The sequence below is a fragment of the Perna viridis genome, chromosome 2, assembly GCF_037379345.1.
Source record: "Perna viridis isolate PV_CMFRI_1.1 ecotype Kerala chromosome 2, ASM3737934v1, whole genome shotgun sequence".
In the NCBI taxonomy this organism is placed as follows: Eukaryota; Metazoa; Mollusca; class Bivalvia; order Mytilida; family Mytilidae; genus Perna; species Perna viridis.
The window spans coordinates 21883780-21890386 of NC_142446.1; positions in this window are offsets into that span (position 1 = coordinate 21883780).

A 6607-nucleotide genomic window follows, 5' to 3' on the forward strand; every position below is an offset into this window, starting at 1 on the left:
TTGCATTACATCTTACCTATTTAGTACTTGACGTTACTAATCCAAATCCAGTCCACCGGAATTTTAGTGACCAATTATTTCTAATCCAGGTGATTTTGATGGCACTGTCGTTCTTAAATATGTTCTGAGATTGCTTGCAGTAACTGTGATAGTTCTTTAATTGAATATCTCATCCTGTCCATATGCTATACGTTGGAGTATTTATATTTCATGAAGGAGAACTGGATATATTGCTGAGTGATTTATATGGTGTGTTTATTTGTTGTTTCAATTCATTTTTATCTTATATTAAAAGGGATAGTTAAAGCCTTAAAAAACAGTTTAATATCATCGCAGACACGCGCCTGTCCACAGTCGGGGTATGCTGGTCATTAATGTGTTTTCGTGTCGTTTATTTGACTTTTTTAGTTAACTTTGAAGAAGTGTCATCATTCTGTTACCATAATGTTTTTATTCCTTTTATTTTCAACTCCTTTTAGAGCTTACTTAAAGGTGTGTTTACACTAATTGAAGACCTCTTGGTGACCTCTGTAAGTATTTACTGTTTTTATAAAGGTTATTCGCGGGTTGTATATAATTTAATGAAGTACCAGTCCACATAAAATTCAGACACTGCCAGTGGTAAAGTGATTTTTGTTGAAGAAAAACCCACCAAATAAACCATGCCTTTCCAGTCTACATATGCTATACTTTCACATAACGATAATCATTTTTGCATTCTGTTCTGCACTTTCTAGAAAATCGTACATTCATCTTCCACTAAAACCAACCAAATCAAACCAAATCAAGAACGACAACTCTTGCAAAGTCCCAATTTCATGCACAATCTATATCTTTTTTATGTTAAAAGCGCAACAGCCAAATGCAAAATTAAGACTGTTTATGTGATCAGTAACAGTTTCTGAACAAGAAATTAAACTGAATTCGGTGGGTTTTTGACATGCATGAATCACCTTCTTCTGATTTTTAGAAAGACTGATACTTAATAAAAATGGCTGTAAAAACGATACAAGAAAATTACAATTGCCCTGCTTTGAGGCACTCTGTTGTGATGAAGTAATCACCATTGCATTCTTCCAAACTCTCTGATAATAATTTCGTGGGTCGCTATTGCGCCCATGCAATAAACCCTTATCTAACTCCTTGATCCTTGACAAAATTAACATTTTGACTTGAGTGTATCAACAGAACTAAACTGGCTACAAGTTTTACGTCATTCATATCACGTGTCAATTATAACACATATAATAAGGGACACGATTAAAAAACCATACAGAAATTTCAAGGAACAAAAAATAAAAAAACCCAAATATGTGCAAATTATAAAAAATACTGTCACGCAATGTGATTTGCTGTTTTGATGTGCTCAAGACGATAGTTCTAGAGCTGATGGGACACCTGTAAAATGAAAATACCTCATTAGAATTTTATCAAAACAAATACAAAATAAAAATGATGTTTCTATATTCCATGTCGTTTTACATCGTTTACATCCCCTCCCCCCAAAAAATATAGACATTGCACACAGTGCACGATTATTGCCAAAATCCAAAGGAGAAAGATCGAGGTTAAGTGTTGAGAGAAACCATAAAAATTCGGAGAAAAGAAACGTGCTTTGGCCATTTATCAAAAATATTCTTTGCGTTAAAATAACTGGTCAAGAAGATGTAGGAGCAGGCAAAAATATACTTCATCACACAGTTACTTATTTCGATTGTTTCACGATGTAATATGCAGAAAATTTCCGTGCTTCAATCAGAACAATAATGCATCACCAATGAAATGAACAACTGATTAAACAAATGAACCTTGTCACGTCTCAATATAGTTAAATATCTAATGTATAAATGGATGTGGTGTGAAAAAATAATGGCTAAGTTATTTTACACAGCTATATTTGTATGCAGTGATCGAGAAGTTAATATTTTAAAAGCGCCATATAGGCATGACTTAAATTCAAAGGACAAAAATGAAAATAAATGAAAATTTGATGAAATTACTGTTGTCTTGTAAAAGGTCATTTTAAAGGTTGTCAGGTGAAAATTTAAAAGTCCTCTTCTCGATGATATCTATAAACTATTTGAAAATTCAGGTATTTTTTTACTGTAAATGAAAAGAAATGGAAATGATTATTTCAATAAGAAAATGTGTCTTGATTGGTCACTTACTATAGTATAGATCAGGACAGTTAAAACCCCTGATAAATACTGATATATATCACTTGCAGTTTTTCCTTCTTCAAAGTAATCATGGGTTGTTTAAATATAGTTTACCACTAAAAGGGAACCAGTAAAGCAAAGTGTTCTTGCAATTAGAATTAATCTCTGCTGTAACCTAGCATACCAAATTGTATGGTTTATAGTGAAACTGTTACCTAATTATACTTGAGTTAACAATACATCTTTTATTGTGAATCAAACAAGAAATTATAAAAGGACTACACTTTGTTCCTAGGGATATTGAGGGTCCTAAAAGTTTTTGAGATTTTGGATCGACTCCCTTTAAAAATAAGGGGATAGAAATATGTGTTGTAATCATGATTGATAGAGATTATTTGTTAATCTGATTTTGACGATTTTTTTGTCAATATGTTTCTTTTGAAATAGAATAGATGTAACTTTAACCTTTTTGAAGTTACTGTGGTACAAAATTGAATAAAGCCTACAAACATGAGCTTTTTTTTTTATTTTGATGCGATTTTTAAAAATGTTTTATTTGATTTCTCATGAAAATGCCTGCCTTCGTGGTTTAATCGGAATTCAGATTTCTCTTACGGTTTTCTTGTAATAAAGGGCCGAAATAAACTTTTATTAATTTTGATCTGATTTTGCTTTTTTTAATTAGATTCCTCATGAAAATCTCAATCAAATTTCAGATATCAGTATCTTTTATAGTTTTTTCCAGTTTCAGTAGTGATGGAAGGCAAAGTCTCTGTTGAGCCCCCCTTAAAGCAGAACTTTCAACTTTGGTATTTCAAATATTGTGTCTGAACAAAGTATTGTTTCCATAGTTATCTGCGTTTTTAACTAAAAAATACAGATTTGAACAAGTTAACATTGACATCTCATTATGCTTTTTTGGATTCTAAATCTGTTATGCAACCACTGACTCCCTTTAAAATATATTCGATGTTTGGTTTTGTAAATTTCCGTACTCACACGAATCACATAATACAACTTATCGCGTTAAGATAAATTAATTTGAATGCATTTTTGACAGTATTTACTCCGGAAATATTCATAGCTGTCGGAACTTGAATAAAAAATAGACAACAAATACGTTTGATGTCATTATATGTGTAGGCAGACTGTCGACGTTCTCGTTCAAAATGATCTTGGTAACATGAAAAGTTACGAGTTATATACAAAAATAGAATGTGGTTTTTTGACACGTTTCCACACAATGTGCCCAAATACTCGAATAATTTGGTCTAATATTTTCGTGCGGAGATATTGGTCTGTTGCCATGAATGGAAAAGCTCTTGAAACCGCTAGGAAACAAGTGAGCCTACTTGTACAATACTAATGATGGAACTTGGGGGTTGTGTCATACGACACTGTTACACACCAGAGAAAGAAAATAGTTTGTATAGAGTAGATGGCACTCACTTATCAGATTCCAGTAATGATATTTACCTGAATAATGTTGAAGGTGCTCTTGAAAAGTTTATATCTGTGCATCAGGGGTCAGTCGATTTCCCACCTAAGGAAAATCAAAAGCCAAAATAGAAAGACGTGAATAGGAAACCGGGGTTGGAATTAAAAAGGGGGAATTACGTAGCGGTGAGTACGCGAGCTGCTCATATGGTGGGATATGGCAAGATGATAAATGAGACATGTCGGGATCCCAAAATTTTACGGAAACTTGTATCTTCTGTGTTACCGCAGAGGTTGGTATTTTATGACATGTCAAATGATAGTCTTCTTTGTTACCAGAAAGACCGGTTCCTGAATTGTTACCAATTTGGAATCTTTGAACTTCTTTGAAAACACCGCAGAGCTCGGGTAAATATTTGCTATCGTATCGGGGTTCGTGTTCCATGGTCTCTCTTGCCGTGTGCTATCATGGGTCCAGGATGGATTATAGTTTTTACTGGTTAAGCAGGGCTAGGCTTGTCCCATTACTAAATAGGCGGTCTAACTTCTGTCTTATTGCAATATCCTGTTCATGCAATTACTTTTCACTGTGGCCGTATCTTCCACCTAAATTTTATGTTTTTCGATGCCAAATGAATCTTTTGATAAAATAACGATTGAAGTCACATAATCAAGTTAAGTAGACAGGACGTGAAGTTGTTTTGACTCGCTTAAGTCAACCAAAGTAGAGTGTACTTACAACAAACGATTTCTTTATAATAAAGCATCATTTATCTTCGACATCAAATAAGACTCGTCTGATATTCAAACTAATTGAATAGTTTTCCATAGAATCTCAGAAAAAAGTAAAGGTAAACTCAAAGAAATACACAAATGATTACGTGATGCCTTATCATACTATACTAATTATTCATTATTTTTTGCCTACAGTGGGGACATGTTTGAGCTCAAATGCGGCTAATTGAAGAAAACTAGATGAATTATTCAAACTATTATATTGTTCTTCTGTTTACTCTCAGATTAAAGTCATGTTTGTAGAAAACAATAATTAATTTATCAAGTAAGATGAAGTAACAATACGAATCGATATCATCACAACCCCCCAGACAATACCATGGATACGAAACGAGAAAGATTATAGCGGTAAGTGTTATCTAATTTTCACAAAAAGTAAAAATTAAAAACCAGATAATAAGTATAGACATGATAAAAAACACAAAGAAATCATTTATCTAAATTTATACTTGTATGAAGAAACATCCTCTCATATTTTGAATACATGTACTTGATTTAAAAACAAAATGTTGATTGTCGCTAAATACTTTTAAATAGTATTACATTAAACTAATTCCAAGATAAAAAGCTTTTTTTGCCGTTTGCAGCGTAAACAAAATATGTATAAAATAAAAACAATATAATCATGCTCTATTCGAATAATTGCACACCTTGTGTTTGATCACAAATTCACCGTTACTTCCTTTTTATATTGCTTGAATAATGCCTTGAAATTTGACTCCATTGTATTACTAGAATATTTTGCGTTATTTTTTTTCTTTTTTACAGTTTTGATTTCATTAATTTGACACTTTAGTAACTTGGATTAGTATACATATATATGTGTTATTATTTGAATAAGGTACCTCATTTAAATCAAATCCTTATTATCCGAGTATTGCCTTTTTTCAAATGGATTCATTAGCAACAAGAATCATTCTTTGCAAATAGAAATATAATGATAAGTACAATATTCTGCAACACAAGTTAATTGGATTATTGTAAGTCAATCACAACTGTAATATAAGTAATAAAAATCAACCATAACAATGGCTATACTAATAAATAAAACAGAAAATAAGATGTTGATTTTTTTTTAAATAATATCACGTTCAATTAACTTTGCAAACCTCTAAATTAATTTACTGTTATTATAAGTTTCAGTACTAGTCCAATATTTAAACTTTCTTGCATTTGATTAAAATAAGTATATTAATACATTTATTCTACAGAAAGGAAATGGACTCCTTTGAATATATCAGCAAGTCATTCACAAGTTCTGCTTGTAGTTATGAAAATATATCAGAAATAAACTATATGAATAGAACTAACAGCTTTAGTATTCGGCAATCAAACAAAGATGTTCCTGAAACACCTAGACACAATATTTCTTTAGAAAAACATGAACTTTGTGAAAGTAAAGAAACGTTAAGCGGAAGCCTTGTAGATTCTGGATTAGACGAATATGGCAATGAAAATAATATCGAAGACGATAGCGTTGGATGTGATGATGACGATGAGAAATCAACTACTAGCAGAGAATTTGACACGGATCTAGACGCAAGTGGTTAGTACAGTTATCATTTTTTTTTAAATAAGAACAAGCAGTGTACAATATTTCCCCAGGCTTCCTATTTAGTTAAGTGCAATATTTCCCCAGGCTTCCTATTTAGTTAAGTGCAACATTTCCCAGGCTTCCTATTTAGTTAAGTGCAACATTTCCCCATGCTTCCTATTTGATTAAAGCTTTTTGTTTTTATTTAATATTTTGTCATTTTTCATCTGTTTTTTTTGTTCAGAAAATAAGAAGACGATAATGAAATATAAATTGAGATTTTGTAATTTAAATTTGTACATAATAATAAAAATTGAATGTAAATAAGATATATTTCAAAACGAATTTTACATCCAGGAAAAAAAGACTTCTAAATGACTATATGTAACACGCCCAAGCTTAACATTTTTCTTGGTTAGTACATTTACGACAACGATAAATGAAAAGCAAAGTTTCTGATATTGTACGTGAATCTAATTACCGTAGTGCATTTGGTAACCTTTGTGTTTATAGAATTAATGCAATATTTCAGCCGATTTTTACTTTGTCTTAGTGTTTTGGCTTTCGATTACTGAATAATAGTCTACTATATTCTAATGTCTTTTGCCTACCACTTTTCAATGAATATATAACAAATATAATCTTTATATCATTTATTTAAAGATTTCTAGCTATAAATACG